The sequence below is a fragment of the Nematolebias whitei genome, chromosome 10, assembly GCF_014905685.2.
Source record: "Nematolebias whitei isolate Nwh7 chromosome 10, NemWhi1, whole genome shotgun sequence".
Taxonomy (NCBI): Eukaryota; Metazoa; Chordata; class Actinopteri; order Cyprinodontiformes; family Rivulidae; genus Nematolebias; species Nematolebias whitei.
Window position 1 is genome coordinate 44,703,130 of NC_056507.1, and position 20,460 is coordinate 44,723,589.

A 20,460-nucleotide genomic window follows, 5' to 3' on the forward strand; every position below is an offset into this window, starting at 1 on the left:
TGCTCTAGAGCCTGTCTTGTGTAGGATTTCTCCTTCTGCCTGGCTCCCGAGCTAGTGGGGACGCTGTCTGCTCTGTGGTACAGAGTCCTGATGACTCCTAACTTGTGCTCCAAAGGGTGATGGGAGTCAAACTGCAAATACTGGTCTGTGTGGGTGGGTTTGCGGTACACCTCAGTTTGCAAATGTCCTCTATCAGAGACTGAGACCTCACAGTCCAAGAGAGCCAACTTGCCATTTTTTACATCTTCTTGTGTGAACTTGATGTATTTATCCACAGAGTTGATGTGATCAGTAAAATGTTGGACTTCCTGAGATTTAATTTTAACCCAGGTGTCATCAACATACCTGAACCAATGACTTGGTGGTGTCCCTGAAAAGGACGTCAAGGCTCTCGTTTCTACCTCCTCCATGTACAGGTTGGCAACAATAGGAGAAACTGGAGACCCCATAGCACACCCCTGTTTCTGCCTATAATATTGCTCCCCATATGTGAAGTAGGTTGACTGCAGGCACAGTTTCAAGAGTTGACACAGTTGTTCTGTAGAAAGCGTGGTCCTGCTGCTCAGAATGGTGTCTGATTTTAATCTTAAACTGACCACCTCTACTGCATCATCAACAGGAATGCACGTAAAGAGTGATGTGACATCAAAAGAGACCATTGTTTCATCAGTCTCCATGATGACATCCCTCACCTTGTCCACAAAGTCCATGGTGTTCTGTATGTGGTGTATCAAATCTATAGATGTTTTTATCTCGGGTAAGATTTTTACAAGTGCTAACAGAGTTGGAATACACTAGTTTTACTTATTTTTCACTATTTTTACTTATTTTTATTATTCTTTAACAGATACTAACAGAAAATATATAATAATGAATTTTAATAACTACTAACATGATTTAAGACATATCATTTTAGAATGATGTTGTATAATACTTATCAAGGACTTGTGAAATTTGATACATGAAGAAAAACAATAAGTGTTGCTGATAAAATGCTAAATGATAGGGATGACTCAGTTCAGGAAAACGACAGGAACAGGATGATGGGTAGAAGGATGGACTCTGTCTGGCTGGTTGCCAGCAGGGTGTTGTGCTGTTTGTGTCTCTTATCACCTGTTCAGGTTATCTAAGCTGAAGAAGCTCCAGGAAGGTGAACACAGGGGTCACCTGTGTGAGTTTGTGATCATCGTTCCCAGAGAGGTGTCAGATGAGTATGAACTGGAATATGAACCACTGACTTACCAATAATGAATGATAACTGATAATTATATATTGATAATGAAAATTATAGAAATTTAGATAGATGACTGGAGTTTTGTGATATTGTGGGAGAAGGATGTTTGTTCTTTTTTCCTGATAATGCAGCTTCAAACGAGTCGCTGACAGAGAGGTTGCGAGTCCAATGACAGGGGTTTGAAGGATGGAGGCCGGACAGATATCCGAGGAAATGCCCCTGATGAGGAGAAATGGAGTGGAGTGCCAGGGGGGGAAAAGTCACTGGTTCTACTCCCTGAGCTGAGAACATCACGCATCAAATGAGGGTGTTATCATTTATCATGAATGAGGGTTCTTTAATAATAAATAATAATAATAATCATTTTATTTAAAAAGCGCCTTTCATGACACACAAGGACACGTTACAGTAAGAACAAAGATCAACAGGAATAAATTACATAAAGAATATAAAATACATAAAGAATATAAAATACATACAGAATATAAAATGCGTAAAGAATATAAAATACATACAGCAAAGTTAAGGATAAGCGAGTCTAAAGAGATGTGTTTTCAGAGCAGTCTTGAATAGAGAAAGAGAGGTGGTGTTTCTTAAGTCAGGGGGTAGAGAGTTCCAGAGATGAGGAGCAGAGCAGGTGAAGGCCCTGCTCCCCATGGTGGAGAGGCGGGCAGAGGGTACATGGAGGTGTAGTGAAGAGGAGGATGTGAGAGAGCGAGAGGGGATGAAGATGTGTTGGAGGTCAGATAGGTACGGGCGGGGCAAGGTTGTGGATAGCTTTGAAAGTGAGAAGAAGAATTTTGAAGACGATGCGTGATTTAACCGGGAGCCAGTGGAGCTGCTGCAGGACAGGAGTGATGTGGTTATAGGAGGAGGTTTGAGTTATGACATGGGCAGCTGAGTTCTGGACCAATTGCAGCTTCTGGAGAGATTTGTTGGGGAGGCCATAAAGAAGGGAGTTGCAGTAGTCAATCCGAGAAGTCACAAGACTGTGAACAAGGATGGCTGTGGAGCGGGGTGTGAGAGGAGGGCGGAGACGGTTAATATTTCAGAGATGGAAATAGGCAGACCGAGTGACGTTGTTGATGTGTGAAGTGAAGGAGAGAGTCACTGTCGAGGATGACACCAAGACTCTTGACCTGAGGCGAGGGGGATAGCAGAGCGTTGTTAAGGGGGGTGAGAAGATTTTCTGATTTTGAAAGAGAGTTTTTGGTACCGACAAGAATGATTTCTGTTTTGTCACTGTTTAGTTGTAGGAAATTGTTAGAAAACCAGTGATTTAGCTCATTGAGACAGTCGGTGAGGATGGAGGGTGGGTGGGTGGAGTTTGGTTTTGTTGACAAGTAGAGTTGTGTGTCATCAGGATAACAGTGAAAATGGACACCAAATTTACGGAAGATGTGACCTAGAGGAAGGAGGTAAATGATGAAGAGGAGGGGTCCGAGGACAGAGCCTTGGGGGACACCCGTGGAGACGGGGGAAGACTGGGAACGAAAGGATTTGAGCTGAATGAATTGAGTGTGGTCAGAGAGATATGATTTGAACCAGTCTAATGGAGTACCTGAGATGCCAATGGAGGTTAGTCTGTTGAGGAGGATAGAATGACAGATTGTGTCGAAGGCAGAACTTAGATCCAGTAAAATGAGGATAGACAGAAGAGCAGAGCCAGCAGCAAGAAGAAGGTCATTAGTTATTTTTATTAGAGCTGTTTCGGTGCTATGGTGGGGGCGAAAATCAGATTGAAACTCTTCATAAATGTTATTGTTGGATAGGTGAGAGTGAAGTTGAATAGCAACAGCTTTTTCAAGAACTTTGGAAATAAAGGGCAGATTAGAGATTGGACGAAGATTACTGAAGTTGGTAAAGTCAAGACCTGGTTTCTTGATGATGGGGGTGATGGCCGCAGATTTGAAAGCTGTGGGAACAATGCCAGAGGTTAGGGAGGAGTGGATGATGTTAGTGATGATGGGGAGCAGAGATGGGAGACAGGATTTAACAAGAACTGTGGGAAATGGATCGAGCTGACAGGATGAGGACTTAGACTTGCTGATAATGTCAGCAATGTCATCAGCAGAGGGGAGGGAGAAGACAGAGAAGGGAGGGAGGGAGGGGGAGTTCAACATAGATGTTGGGGGCGGCATTAGGTCCAAGATGTTTATGAATTGAAATAATCTTTTCATTGAAATAGGACATCAGAGAGTTGCAAAATTCTGTGGAAACCATGTGAGAGGGTAATGAGTTAGGAGATGAGACTGAACGGTTAAGGAGAGAGAACAAGGTCTTTGAATGGCCAACATTGGAACTGATGATGTCAGAGAAGTAGCTGGATTTGGCTTGAGAAATACTGTCCTTATACTGGATGACGTGGTTCGCATAGAGTTCCTTGTGAATTGAGAGACCGGATTTCTTATAGAGTCGCTCCAACCTCCGACCTTTGGATTTCAGAGAACGGAGTTCTGGAGTGAACCAGGGTGCAGAGTTGGAGAAGGAGACAGACCGGGTTTTCAGAGGAGCGACAGAGTTAAGGATGTTGGTGAGGCTGTTATTGTAGAATGTGACAAGGTCATCTGGGTTAAAAGAACTGAAGGTGAAGATGGTATTATTAATATGAGACAAAAGAATGTCATGGTTGATATTCTTAATATTATGGAAGGAAAGAGTGCGTTGAGGTTTCTCTGAAGAAAATTTTAGATTGACACTGAATGAAATCATGAGGTGATCAGTAAATGGAAGTTCATCAGAAGAACAGTTGAGAGGAGAGAGTCCAGAACAGCATAATATGTCCAAAGTGTGGCCCTTTATGTGGGTTGGAAAGTTAATGAGCTGCTGGAAGCCACAGCTGTCAAGGCAGGATGTGAAGTCTCTGGTGAGGGGGTTGTTGTCTTCATCCATATGAATGTTGAAGTCTCCAAGCAGAATAATGTTGGGTGAAAGAGCTGAGAGATGGGCGATTAGAGCAGCAAAGTCATTTATAAAAGAGTTGTTGATTTTGGGTGGACGGTAGAAAGTGGCAACAACGGTGGGGGTCGGGCCGGAGAGTAGACACACAGTGTTCTCAAAGGAGGGAGAGGGAGGTGTGTGAACCGGCGTGACCTTCCAGTTCTTGCGGTGAATTATCGCGAGACCTCCTCCGCGGCCGGACTCGCGGGATTTGGCGATGTAAACAAACCCCGGTGGGGTAGATTCATTCAGGTGGAAAAAGTCATTTTGTTGTTGCCACGTTTCTGTTAGACAAATAAAATCTAGCTTATGGTCGGATATTAGGTCTTGAATAAGCTGACCTTTGCCAGTGAGTGAGCGAACGTTCAGAAGGCCAAACTTTACGGAGGAGGAGTTTGTAGCGACCGGAGCATTAGCCGATCGAGCTAGGCTAGCTAACATGCTACTACTGTTAGTGGCCCGAGTATTGCGGTGTGTAGAATGGTGAGAGTCAGACCAGATGGAGTTTATGGGATTAGACATGTCAGCATGGAGTCTACGGCGGGAGCCACGGTGAATGTTTCTCCGGCGAGGATGGAAGGCAATGTCCTGAAGAGGGAGCACAGGTGGCACGGCTGGTAGGAAACGAAGGCGAAGGAGCTCGACCGCTGAGTAATGGAGAAGACCAGCCGCCGGGTGATGGTATATGAGCAGCTGGAGAGTCCAAAGCAGAGCAGGCAGCAGGTAAATCCTAATGAACTGCATGGCTGATATTGAGATGGATCAGAGACTTGGTGTAGTGGAAAAGGCAGGAAGGACAGAATAAAACAGAAAAAAGCAACAACAAACAGTGGCAGCCAAGATGCGCCAGCCAGGATGCGCCAGCGTTCACTCACCGGAAGGAAGTCCGGTTCATACTGATCTGGCTGTGACAGTTTATTAACATCAAATTGACTTCACTTATCATTATTAACATCTAATTAACGTTACCTGCACAGTTAAGGGTTTTCTATTTTCTGATTTTACTTTTAAATATATAGATGGAGGAGTGTCTTTAAAATATATTTTTAGCTAATCAAATCAAACATATGAAACTGTGAACTTATTGATTTTATTAAGCTATGAATTAATAAATGATTATTGCTAGACTAGAGTTTTTGGATTTTTACATGAACTGAAATTATTATAGAACACTGTTTTGACATTACAAATATTTATAGGTTGTGTTTACAATGCTAATCAATTAATAATGTGATTATATCTAAAGCTAAGTCTGGGGGATTTTTGAACGATAAATCAGAACAACTGCTATTACGTATATAAAGCACTATTTTGAAAATAGAGTTACAAATGTTCTATCTGTTAATTAATTCCAAAACTGATTATTTGAATGTGGGAGAAGAAAATTATAATTTTTATTTGAAACTAAAGGGTTTTTTTTTTAGAGTGAACGTCTTGATGTTATAACTAAGTGGACCTTCCTAGTAGTGTGTTACAACCCAACGGGGAGGAAGTCAAACACGGGTGAATATAACAGGAAATTTAACAGATAATATGAAGCTACGTTCTGGGTAAATTTTAACAATTAAGTACAGATGTGTACTTTAGAATTGTGGTTGATTTGAATGTTGAACTCAGCATTAATTGGGTGACAGATCTTCTCCAACTACTTTGAGAGATGAGATGATTGATGGACTGACTAATTATGGGGTGGGTTAGATATTAATGTTTACATTTTATTTACAGTATAATGACGCGTTATGATGATTTTTTTTCCTTAAAAGTAACATGGTTGGACAAGATACTTTTGCATGGTACTTAGCTAATTATTACCTTTTAATGATTACTTGATGATTTGTGTATGTAATGAATTTTTGATGTGTGAAGACATACAAATTTTTCTAGAGCTGATCATGATGGACTAATGCCACTAGATGGTGCAATTGCGATGATGGATTTAATTATTAATATTGTTTTCTATGAAATAACAAATTTTTTACAGCTGGGCCATTGACGAGAGACCAGAATATATTGATAAATACATATGAGGTTTTATAATATAGATTTTCCAGGGGGTGAACTCGACATTTTTCAATTTAAATTGGGACTAAATTTAAGGGTGGTGGAATGGGTGAATTGATTTGTTGGTTAATTGGGAATGTTTTTATATTAGATCACCAGGGAGAGTTGGAAGGTTCTTTTTTTTACATACATATGCACATTAAAACACGTTAGTTGTTTAAATTTGATTTTTATTCACACAAACACATTTTTTCAGCTGTGACAGGCTAAACATACCGGCAGCGCTCTGTGCAAATAAAATAGGGACGGCACGATTGAAAAAGGGAAGGAGGCACAGAGTTTTTTTTTCTTTTTTCTTTTCCAGATGGACACAATGGACCAGGGCTGCCCTTTGAGTCAAAAAGAGAAGATTCAGGTTCTACGAACTGATTAACATATTAGATAAGAACGCTTTCTTGCATTAGGATGCCTCTTGCAATCATTAAATCATATGTTTAGAGAACTGACTTAGAAAATGTTAGAAATTTCCATTATGTCATTGCACCACATCAGGGGGATGCTGAAGTTCTAGGCAGATGTCCAGGGCTGGGTCAGGCGACCTGAGGCTGGCAGGTCACACGCTAGCCGTCAGCCCTGGCATCTTATTTTGACCTGAGGCGGTCAGGTCACACACGTTATAGCCTGTAGGCATCTCCCGCCAACATATAAGGACTAGTTCAAATTCAACCAGAGGAAAGTGATTAATTGCTTGCTTATCTGGCGGTATTGAACTGGGAGTTTTTATGCGGGGGAACCCCTTCGGGGATCCTCGCCCAGGGGGAGTTGTTACGATATTTATCTAGACTGGACCTATGGTTTTGATCTGCTCAGAGACGGGATTATAATCAAATTATGACCCGGTTCTGACTGGGTTAAACTGGGCCAGCAAACTCTAAAGAGAGTCTCCCTGGGATTTCAATATCAGCCAAGGAATAGAGTTTGATCTGCTTGCCACATCACCTAGAAAGGCTTTGAAGCACGTTTCATATTTTCCTAACACGTCAGTCCACATAAGACCACACTTAGTCACGCCCCCTAATACACTGACAAGTTAAGCTCCCCTTCTGTGAAGGAGGAGTCTTAGGACCCTATAAATTAGTTATGACACGGGACTTCAAGGCTCTTCCGGGTCTGTGAATGCGTCACAGTCCGGAGAGTCCAGCACTGTGAATTGTAATCTTTTCCTGCCTTTTTTAATTTAATTGATAAAACTTAATTGAAGTTTCCTTGATTTATTGATTAGTATAGTTGCCACTTCTGAGGGAGGTTCGAGCTGGGGGTAAAGACGTGGGTTGTAGGGGGTTTCCGGATCCGGTGGTCCGCAGCCAGCTCTCGTCTTTAACAGACCTCAGTGCTGCATTTGATACAGTTGATCACAATATTTTACTATAGCCACTTGAATATGATATTGGGATGACCAAAACAGCTCTAAAATGGTTTAAATCATATCTATCTGATAAATTCCAGTTTGTAAATGTAAACAATAAATATCCTGATGCATGCTCAATAATCCAGGTAGAAAAATCTAAAAAAGTTAAATCTGGTCTTCTAGACATTCAAAAAACAAAACAAAGCAAAACAACAACAACAAAAAAAATGTATAAAAGTTTTGTCTTTCATCCGAAAGACTTTCTCAGTCTGAGGTGCTGTATTCAGCTCAGTCTCTTAAATAGCACCTTCTCAGAGTCGATCAACCAGTTTTGTTGCTGACAACCAAAACCAGCTGCTCACCTTATCAAGAAGGACCATCAGCCTAACGATGGATCATTAGTACCCTGATGGCTGTTTACTATTCACAGAGGGCTGAGTGATACTAGCAATCACAGCATTGTAAGAGAGGGACAGTTGAACACGGACCTCCACCCCTCCATTGGCTGGAGCCAGGGGTGGACTAAAGGGATGAGCCACCGCTGGCCTGGAGATGAGTGTAGACCGCAGAGTCCTGGCCTGATGTTGTTGCTCTTCTGTGCTGGTCCATCCTTTTGGCCAGTGGCTGTTTAGTTTCCCCGATGTAAGACTGATCACTCTCCTGACACTGAACAACATACACAACATTACTCTGTTTGTGCCGGGGGACTGGATCTTTGGGATGAACCAGTCTTTGCCAAAATGTATTTTGGGGTTTAAAAGCCACTGGGACGTTGTTTTTAGAAAATAAACGTCTCAGTTTCTCTGATACTCCCTCAACATATGGAATGACCACTGGTCTGGGTCTGGGTTCCTCCTTTTCACCTGATGGCTGACTGGAGTCCTGTTTGGGTTTCTTTTCTGCTTTCAGTAAGGCCCAGTTAGGATATCCACATTGCTCTAGAGCCTGTCTTGTGTGGTATTTCTCAAAAAGCGTTCAATACAAAAACAACTGGACTTTATTTGTAACAGAAGACGTTTCTCTCCTCATCCGAGGAGCTTTCTCAATTCAAAGAGCAGAGAGTGAGCGATTCAGGTTATAAGGCTGAGTGAGATAAGACACACACACATATGTAGATTGGCAATTCACACCTAAAACACCTTAACAGTAAGAGTCTTTTGTTCCTCTAATTCACAGACGAGGCCCCTCTGTTTCCATCAGGTGTGAAAACCGACGCATGGATCAACACAGGAGAGCCAGTTCCACAGGACAAGACTCAGCTGTTCACCTCCACCTCACAGATTTGAATTCATCATGTCCTGGATGACTGAAAATCTTCACCAGCATGTGGGATTTCTCCTTCTGCCTGGCTCCTGAGTTAGTGGGGACGCTGTCTGCTCTGTGATACAGAGTCCTGATGACTCCTAACTTGTGCTCCAAAGGGTGATGGGAGTCAAACTGCAAATACTGGTCTGTGTTGGTGGGTTTTTGCGGTACACCTCAGTTTGCAAATGTCATCTATCAGAGACTGAGACCTCACAGTCCAAGAAAGCCAACATGCCATTTTTTGCATCTTCTCATGTGAACTTGATGTATTTATCCACAGAGTTGATGTGATCAGTAAAATGTTGGACTTCCTGAGATTTAATTTTAACCCAGGTGTCATCAACATACCTGAACCAATGACTTGGTGGTGTCCCTGAAAAGGACGTCAAGGCTCTCTTTTCTACCTCCTTCATGTATAGATTGGCCACAATAGGAGAAAATGGAGAACCCATAGCACACCCATGTTTCTGCCTATAATATTGCTCCCCATATGTGAAGTAGGTTGACTGCAGGCACAGTTTCAAGAGTTGACACAGTTCTGTGGAAAGCGTGGTCCTGCTGCTCAGAGTGGTGTCTGATTTTAATTTTAAACTGACCACCTCTACTACAAACCGGATTCCAAAAAAGTTGGGACACTAAACAAATTGTGAATAAAAACTGAATGCAATGATGTAGAGATGGCAAATGTCAATATTTTATTCGTAATATAACATAGATGACAGATCAAAAGTTTAATCTCAGTAAATGTAACATTTTAAAGGAAAAATATGTTGATTCAAAATTTCACAGTGTCAACAAATCCCAAAAAAGTTGACACAAGTAGCAATAAGTGTCTGGAAAAAGGAAATTGAACATATAACCAACAGCTGGAAGACCAATTAACACTAATTAGGTCAATTGACAACATGATTGGGTATAAAAAGAGCTTTTCAGAGTGTCAGTTTCTCTCAGAAGCCAAGATGGTAAGAGGATCTCCAATTCCACCACTGTTGCGCAGAAAGATATTGCAGCAATACCAGAATGGTGTTACCCAGCGTAAAATAGCAAAGACTTTGAAGTTATCATCATCGACCATGCATAACATCATCAAAAGATTCAGAGAATCTGGAACAATCGCAGTGTGTAAGGGTCAAGGCCATAAAACTCTACTGGATGCTCGTGATCTCCAGGCCCTTAAACGTCACTGCACCTCAAACAGGAATGCCACTGTCAAGGAAATAACAGAATGGGCTCAGGAATACTTCCAGAAAGCATTGTCAGTGAACACAATCCACCGTGCCATCTGCCGTTGCCAGCTGAAACTCTATAGTGCAAAGAGGAAGCCATTTCTAAGCAAGCTCCACAAGCTCAGACGTTTGCACTGGGCCAGGGGTCATTTAAAATGGAGTGTGGCAAAATGGAAGACTGTTCTGTGGTCAGATGAGTCACGATTTGAAGTTCTTTATGGAACACTGGGACACCATGTCATCCGGACCAGAGAGGACAAGGATAGCCCAAGTTGTTATCAACACTCCGTTCAGAAGCCTGTATCACTGATGGTATGGGGTTGCATGAGCGCTTGTGGCATGGGCAGCTTGCATGTCTGGAAAGGCACCATTAATGCAGAGAACTATGTTCAGGTTCTAGAACAACATATGCTCCCATCTAGACGTCATCTCTTTCAGGGAAGACCCTGCATTTTTCAACACGATAATGCCAGACCACATTCTGCAGCAATCACAACATCATGGCTACGAAGGAGAAGGATCAGGGTACTGAAATGGCCAGCCTGCAGTCCAGATCTTTCACCTATAGAGAACATTTGGCGCATCATAAAGAGGAAGGTGTGACAAAGAAGGCCCAAGACGATTGAACAGTTAGAGGCCAGTATTAGACATGAATGGGAGAGCATTCCTATTTCTAAACTTGGGAAACTGGTCTCCTCTGTCCCCAGACGTCTGTTGAGTGTTGTAAGAAGAAGGGGGGATGCCACACTGGTAAAAATGGACTTGTCCCAACTTTTTTGGGATTTGTTGACGCCATGAAATTTGGAAACAGATTTTTCCCTTAAAATGATACATTCTCTCAGTTTAAACTTTTGATCTGTGATTTGTGTTCTATTCTGAATAAAATATTAGATGTTGGCACCTCCACATCATTGCATTCAGTTTTTATTCACAATTTGTTTAGTGTCCCAACTTTTTTGGAATCCGGTTTGTACATCATCAACAAGAATGCACATAAAGAGTGATGTGACATCAAAAGAGACCATTGTTTCATCAGTCTCCATGATGACATTCCTCACCTTATCCACAAAGTCTGTGATATTCTGTATGTGGTGTTCTGAGCTGCCAACTAAAGGGATGAGTACAGACACCATATATTTGGAAACATTGTAAGTGACAGACTATCTTAAGCGACATCACTGCCGAGTGGTACAGTCAAGGGCAGACGTTGCTCTGTCCCTGAGAACCCCATCAATGACACAGTCTTTGTGGATAGGTAGTTGACAGTAGCTGTGGTAATTGTAGAGTAGGTGGCTCCTGTGTCCACCAAGAAGTTTGTTTCTTTTTCTCCCACTCTCGCCGGTAGCTTAGGGTCTGTGGTGCCCATGCTACCCTGTTGGTTCTCAGGGATGCGTCAGTAAGTACCAGGAGTGGGAAAGTCTTCCCACTGCGGATACTGCCCTCCTGTGTTCAGAGTGGATATTGCTGCTGGGTTGTGTTGTAAAATAAAATCTGTTTCTGCTTGTACAATTTCTAAAGCTTAAAGTGTGACTAGTATACTTCCTGTTTCTTATTTGTGACAGCACCCACCCAACCGGACTTTGCACAATACACGTTGAGCAAGTGAATATTCTAGAAGCTAGAGCGAGTCACCGCCCTATACACGTTGAGCAAGTGAACATTCTAGAAGCCTTGACCGTGCACCGCCCTAAGTTAGACTATAGCTGAACAGCACTTCCTCTTTCAGCAGACAACGCAGAGCAAGGGCTGACTTCAGATCACTTTTACAGGTTGTATCGTTTGTCTCCATTGAATGCGCATTCAATGTTTTATTTTGTACTTTAACTAACATTTAATCAAATACAAAAGTAATCTGTGACTGTTAATCATTTAATTTATTAAATTTGATTATTGAATTTAAAGAGAGTGCGTCTGTCATGTTTTCAGTGTCTGTACTTCCTTGGTCCACAGTAAAACCAAACAACGAACTTTGGGGCGGATAGAGTGAGTCGATTTACGCCAACAATTTGGAGGTCCTACCGAGATTGGTTTGATATGGACAGGAAGGGACAGCAGAGTCCAGAACACTGACCTGTGGCCACAACTCTTCAAACAAAGGTAAGCAGATACCTGTTTAAACAAAATCTGTGATTGGGCTTTTTATAGGCAAATTTCTCAGTGTGTTGGACTCCCATTAAATAGAGGATTATTATGTTGTAGGTTCGGATCCGCGATAGTGAATAAGTAATAAAACCAGTCCCAGATAAATCACGCAGTAGTCGAGCCCACCAGAGATCGACGGGTCTCTGGACCAGAGGGGGTGGGGTTGTAGGATAAATCATTTATTCGCCGTCATCCCTGTAACTCTGAGACTAAGTTGAACTGTAAACTTGTTAGGTTGGTGTCTAACTGAAAACAGTGTTAATTTAAACTTACTTAAAAATTGGAAGTTCATTAAGTAAGTGCGGGACTGGGTGAGATAAAAACGTAAAAGCGCTAATACGTGAAGGCAGACGATCGATAAACCAACGATAAATAATGATAATAATAATAATGATAATAATAATAATGATAATAATAATAATGATAATATAAAAATTATAATTAGTTCTTTAATATAATAAAATACAGTCACAGACTACTTGTAAAATACCTTTCCTGCACAAAAAAGGGGTCAACACACATTTCATCTAAAAAATAAAAAATAAAAAAAAACTACAATCAAGTTGTATTGTGGGAAGCAGCCACTGTTGAATTTTTCTGGCGTCAGAGTTTTGCGTGAATGAGGTGAAGTGGTCAGTCTTGTGTTGTTTGTCTAAGTGTTGTTCGTCCTGTCAAACCATAAGACCACTGAGAGTGATTGAGATAAGGAAAAGAGTTCCTGAACTGGTTCCTGTGACAATAAAATACCTAGGTGTGGTGTGTGAAAGTGAATTCATTTCAGAGAATGCAGAAGGAATTGGATGTCGAAATGGCAGAGCAGTGTAGACAGAAATACGGAAATGAGGACTTTAAATCATTAAAAGAGCAACTAACAATTGTAACACAGGTCGTAACGATGTCAGGACAGGATAAGAAACAGGAGAAAGCTCTCGTAAAAAAATTAGAAGAGATAAGTGACAAACGAGGCAAAGCAGACGTTATAACTCAGATGTGGGAAAAAATAAAAAAGTGTAAAGACGAGGAAGAGCATTTTGACAAACAAAAGAAAGAGGCCAACGCCCTACAGAAGGGGAAATACAGGAAGTTGAAAGTGGCAGCTGAAAGTGAGAAAAAGGAATGGTTGAAACTGGTGTTGATAGCTCAGGGTGTGTCACATCTGATGTTGGGTGAGAAGAGTGAGCAACCAGGCAGCTTAACACCTCCTCCTTACACCCACAGCAGCATTCCATCTGCCCCTCCTGTTAAAAACATGTATCCGGTATATCACGTGAGGGAGGGAAAAATAAAGATAGAGGGAGCCCCTCCTTCACTAGACAGAATGGAAACCAGAGCCCAGGACAACCTGACCATAACAGATGAGATAGGATCAGTGAGCTCCTCCGGTTTTAGAGACTTTATTAAAGTACACACATTACAGAAAGCTGCAGACAACAACTCAGCACCTCTCAACATACAGGCACCGTTGCCTCGCCCGCAGGCACCTGAACCACTTTCATTCACAGGGGTGGGGCAGAAACAGGCTCTTCTGGAAGCCCCGGGCTGGAGAAACAGACCTGTGTTGACTGACTCACTGACAGGTTCTTCAAAAAATCCTTTCTATACTGAATCCCCACTCAGGATCTCTTCAGACATCATGGCTACTCTTCAGCCTCCACCCAGTACATCACTCTCACTGACCGCATCACCCAGTACATCCCTGCCTTCAGAACATGAGGAAACTAAAGGGTTTCACCAACTTGACTACCCCTCCCTGTCGAGCAACAGCTTTCCTCTGCTCCAGGCGGGTGCGCAGATCAGATACAAACCCTTTGCACTTGGTGACATTCAGGCTTTGGTTGAAAAACTGCCCCCACTGACTGAAGGGGGTAGTAAGTGGTTAAATGCAGTTGATAGCCTTACAAAAGGTATCACACTAGCGGTAGGAGATGTGAGAGCCTTGTTGGGAAGATGTGTAACGTCCACTAGGATGGATGAATTGGAACGGGCAGCAGGTTGGAATTATACGGTCCTCGATTCAGAGCCCATGACAAATCATCTCCATAGATTTGCAGGAGCCCTTAGAGAGGCCTATCCACTCCCTGAGGGAGCGGGTGTACCCAAGTTTCTCTGGAAACCGGGACAGAACCCCATAGCTTACCTTGATCAATGTAAACAGGAGTGGCATGACAGAACTCACTGTCATGGCCAGGGACAAAGTCAGAGATATTTTTTCAGACAAGCAATCCTTGATGGTGTCCCAACAGCTGTGAGTAAAGCCATGAAGACAAACCCAGACCTTCCCACTGCTGATGCAGGCCAGTGGGAACGTCATCTTATCCACCACTTGCAGGCTGCTGCAGATGATGATGTTAAAAGCTCTGCAGAATTAAAAGACATGCAGGCTCAGCTACTTAAACTGCAACTTAAGCAGGCGAGAGATGTGGTACAGGCCGCCAAAGGGCCAAAACAATTAGTAGCTGTGAGTGAACCTACACACAACGCTCCACAATATACAGCTGCTCCACAACCACAACCCAGTGCCTATTCTCGGGGTCAGGTCAGGGGACAGTGGAGGAGAGGAGGTGGAGCTCGGGGCAGGGGCCATAACCGAGGTTACATACAGGGAGGCAGAGCACAAGATGTATGTCATTACTGTCAGAAGCCTGGACATTGGGCACGTGACTGTTACCACAAACAAGCTCAGGCAAACAGAGGAGGAGGACGTGGGTACACAGTACCCAACCCTCAGATGGCACCAGCAGGACAACACCCAGGCATGGAATATGTACCTTTAGGCGCTGGATCTGGTAGTTATTACCAACAATGACACACCCCACAGAGAAATCAGGCCATAGGGGGAGGAGCAGACCCTATGGTATGAATAAAGGTCCTGAACAAAGACTTATCATTCCTGGTGGACACAGGGGCCACATTTTCAACTCTGAATGATCAAGACTTTTTGCAACATGCCACATTGAACACAGTTTCAGTGGTTGGATTCTCTGGGGTACAACAAAAAACTGCCATTAACCGAACCCCTCCTGATTACAGCAGGTCCACAGTCGTTGACTCATCCCTTTGTTTTGTCTAAGGATGTGCCAGTTAACTTACTGGGTAGAGACTTGTTGAAAAAGATGGGAGCGACCATCTTATGTGAACAGACTGGTTTGAGAGTTACTTTGCCAAATGGGACTACTTGGACTTGTTCTGCATCTACTTCCTCTTCAACATCACAATGTCTTCTTCAACCCATACAGGAGGAAGTGGCTGACATCTATTGGGCACTACTGCAGCCTGAATGCACAGACCACACTGGCATTTACTCAGCCTACCTGTCTTGGAAGCCTTGGGTGGACGCACTGCGTCCCTATGTTCCTCCTCTCTATCCCCCACATGTTACTCTTTTTTATGACCGAGATTCTGATGATTGTTACAGGGAACATTTTGCTCAAAATCTACAAGACACTGATTGGTTACTAATTTCTGACAAACTAATTGTAGGGACTCAAGGTGTGGCTTCTCATGTCACCCTGTCTCCATCTCAGTTGGAATGGTACAGGATGTCATCTGAAGCATTACCACTTGTTTCTCTTGCTCTTGCTCCCACACATCAGGCTAAAGATTTAGGACCTATGGTAAAATCAGTAATGACAGCCACTGATTGGCATCCCACACAGCTTCCATCAGTTGTTTTTTCACTATCAACAGACTGCTACATCATTGATGTAAAGACACAAGATGTAGGCAGATTAGAACATGAGCTGATATCCAGAGAACATGGCAGAGAAAAAACTGATCACTCTGACGTTCCCGGCATGTTGGCCACTCTCCCAACCACCCTCTGGTCCCAGGGTCCGGAAGATGTGGGTTTGGCTAAATGTGCACCCATCACATTTGAACTTCTTCAGAATGATCCTCTCTGGTTGTACCAATATGCTCATAAACCAGAGGCAGAACAGGGCCTGACAGACACAGTTCATGATCTGTTAAATGCAGGAGTACTGGAACACTCATACTCAGAATGGAACACACCTATTTTACCTGTTGAAAAAGTAGGCACAGGAAAATACAGAATGGTACAGGACCTTAGGTCAATCAATGCTATCATTAAGACACCCACCTGCCCGGTTCCAAATCCTTATGTAGCATTGACACAGTTGCAACCTCAGCAAAAATGGTTTACATGCATTGACTTAGCAAATGCTTTCTTTTGTCTTCCCCTGTCAGAGGAAGTGCGAGACATCTTCTCTTTCACATTTAATGGTCAGCAGTACCGTTATACTCGTCTACCTCAGGGCTTTGCGCTTTCTCCTGGTCTGTTCAATCAAGTTTTGAAAGATATACTTGTCTCTCTTCCACTCCCACTTGGTACTACATTGTTGCAGTACGTAGATGATCTCTTAATTGCATCAGAAACAGCACAGGATTGCCTTATAGCCACACAGGCTGTCCTACTTCATCTCCATGACGCGGGTTTCAAAGTCAGCAGATCTAAACTTCAAGCCGTTTGTACACAGGTCTCCTTCTTGGGTAGGCTGGTCTCAGCGAGAGGCACAACCCTCTCCCCTGAACACAGAGCTTCAATCTTACATCATCCTAAACCCACAACAGTTTAGGATGTTATCTTTTTTAGGCCTAACCGGGTACAGCAGGCATTACATCCCCGATTACAGTGAACTAACCACACCCCTTCACGATATGGTCAAAGAACAAGGCATGAGAAAGTTAAAATCTAATCTGGTTTGGACGGTTGAAGCAGAACAGGCGTTTATCGCCCTTAAACAACTCTTATCTAGAGCCACTGACTTGGCCCTGCCAGATTACACGCTACCCTTCCATCTTGATGTTTCTGAAGCAAAACATACCATTAATGGCGTTTTGTTTCAGAAAAAGGGGGGAGACAGACACGTCCTGATGTACGCTAGTGTGCTGATGGATGGTACTGAAAAGCGCCATCCGTCATGCACGCAGGTGGCAGTGGGATTGAGTAAGATTGTTTCCAAAACCGCACATATAGTGATGGGTCATCCACTACACATTTTGACATCACACAACATCGTGGCTTATGTCAACTCTGAACTTTTCACAATGACCTCCTTGAAACAAAGACGCATGAGTAACATTTTAGCCGCACCAAACTTATTATTCCTACATGAAGGGATAAACATGGCCGATGGAATGAACACAACACACACACATGACTGTGTACAGAAGGTTTATAAAGAAGAGATTAGCTCATGTGGGAAGCAGACAAATGCTCAGGAATCTTCAACAATGGTGGCACCCTCATTTAAATGATATGATAACTGAACACATTGGAACCTGTAAAGTTTGCTTACAGTACAATATTCGACCAGCTGTTAAACCGGAACAAGGAACATTTCCACTCCTATTCAGGCCAGGACAGGAGATAATTATAGATTATACTGACATGCTGGAACCTGTTAAAGGTTACAGATATGTGCTGATGTGTGTTGATGCCCTCACAGGGTGGCCAGAAGCCATACCTGCAAGAAGAGAAGACAGCAAAACTGTTATTAAGTTTCTGATTGACCATTACATTCCCAGACACGGATTCCCTGAAAAAATCAGACCAGACAATGGAACTCACTTTAAAAACACAGACCTGCAGGCTGTGGAAAAAATGTTAGGCCTAAAACATGCGTTTGGGACCGTGTATCATCCTCAGTCACAAGGTAAAGTTGAAAGAATGAATCAGAACATAAAACAAAAATTAAGTAAAATCTGTGCACAGACTAAATTGAATTGGGTTGACGCATTACCAATCGCACTAATGACAGTAAGAACTTCTGTTAATAATGGAACTGGCTTTTCTCCCTATGAGTTAACCACAGGTCGACCTTTTCCTGGACCACATGCGTGCTCACTGACCAGTGAGGAGGATCGTAAGATGGACCATAAGGTATACTTTCAAGAGTTAAAAGCATTGGTGTCTAACTTTACTCAGCAGGTACACAACAAGTGGAGTCCGACTGAGGAGCTAAAGGAACCAGCCCTCCCCACTGCGGAGTGGGTATTGCTGAGGGTTATTAAAAGGAAGTGGCAGGAGCCCCGGTAGACGGGCCCCTTTCAGGTGATGGAGCGAACATCTCATGCAGTCCGCCTGAGAGGAAAGGGGGACACCTGGTACCATTGGAGTCAGTGTGCCCTAGTTCGAGAACCAGGAAGGAGTTAAGGATCTGTGCCAAGGAATCGAAAACTGGACTCTCACGTCTTGGTAGACCAAAGCAGCCGAGTATAGTTGCGTGCCGGCCCGGAAGGACTTTGTTGAAGGGGGCCACTCGGTGCTGGAATATTCACACATAGTACAGACACTTAGAATCGACAGAAACACCACATAATTAGAGTCTCACATTTCACGAAGAAAACTCAGAGACATAGGAGGATTCAATATCTCTGAGCACCCCAAGGGAATGCCCCTGAGTACGTGTGGCACATTCTGATGTCGTACTAATATTTTATTGACATTTTGATTTTTTTTAACCTTTTGAAGCATTTTTTATAACAATTTTCATATCAATAATTTTGTACTCTCTTTTTGTGTGTTCAAGGGAGACAACTGCCTTGCTGCTGGAGGAGGAATTGAAGTCTTATAAGTCCGTCATATATATTATGAGTTTTCGTTCGTACCACTAGCCTACACTTGCATTTATATTCTATATGTTCACTTGACATTTTGTATTGCATTTTATTCAGATTTTAAATTCTTCATTTTTATAAAAACTTTACTAATATACGTCTTATTTTTACACTTAAAATACTTGTGGTTGCTGTTGCATCCCTTGCCTGAGGTCACTGACAGTGCGCCTTATCACATCCACTTTAGAGAAGAGAGACCCAGAAATCACCCGTCAACTCCTCATGCGGAGAGGGTATGACCTTGAGGACTTTGAGATGGTTCCTCGCCGCCGCAGATAGATTGCAGATTTTATTTTACAGGTTTGGACCTCTGGTTAAGAGGTCCAAAGGGGGAATTGTTGTAAAATAAAATCTGTTTCTGCTTGTACAATTTCTAAAGCTTAAAGTGTGACTAGTATACTTCCTGTTTCTTATTTGTGACAGCACCCACCCAACCGGACTTTGCACAATACACGTTGAGCAAGTGAATATTCTAGAAGCTAGAGCGAGTCACCGCCCTATACACGTTGAGCAAGTGAACATTCTAGAAGCCTTGACCGTGCACCGCCCTAAGTTAGACTATAGCTGAACAGCACTTCCTCTTTCAGCAGACAACGCAGAGCAAGGGCTGACTTCAGATCACTTTTACAGGTTGTATCGTTTGTCTCCATTGAATGCGCATTCAATGTTTTATTTTGTACTTTAACTAACATTTAATCAAATACAAAAGTAATCTGTGACTGTTAATCATTTAATTTATTAAATTTGATTATTGAATTTAAAGAGAGTGCGTCTGTCATGTTTTCAGTGTCTGTACTTCCTTGGTCCACAGTAAAACCAAACAACGAACTTTGGGGCGGATAGAGTGAGTCGATTTACGCCAACAGTTGTGTGGCAGCATACCTGGTTGTCCACTGGGTGGCGCTCATCCTTGTGGTGGAGCTCGGCAATCTCTGGCCCAATGGCCTGGTCTTCCACAGTTGTAGCAGATGTCAGGAGTGGCTCCTCCATATCCACCTCTTCCCCTTTGTCCCTGCCCCATGCCTCTCCATCCTCAGCCACCACCAGCAAGCCAGCCACCGCCGTGACCGAAGCCAGCAGACATGTATTTATTTTGATAAAAAGGAGGAGGAGGGAGAGTCAAGTCAAGTCATATTTATTTATAGAGCACAATTTAAAACAGATAGACTGTTATCAAAGTGCTTAACACTAAGGGTAACACTGAGAAATAAAAAGCAGTAAGAATATACCTTAAAAAATTAAAACAACAGCATTAAAATGAAGACATGGAACAAGATATACTAAATCAACTCACACAGTATGAAACGCCAGAGAGAACAGATATGTTTTTAGCAGGGATTTGAACACAGGAAGGGAGGTGGCATGCCTAATGTTGGGGGGTAGGTTGTTCCACAGTTTGGGACCCATGACTGAAAACGCCCGATCTCCTCGGAGCTTCAGTCGTGTTTTTGGAACAACCAAAAGCAGCTGATCGGATGATCTCAGAGCCCGAGAGGGAACATATGGTTCCAGTAGCTCAGAGAGGTAGATGGGTGCGAGGCCATTTAGGCACTTATAGGTCAGGA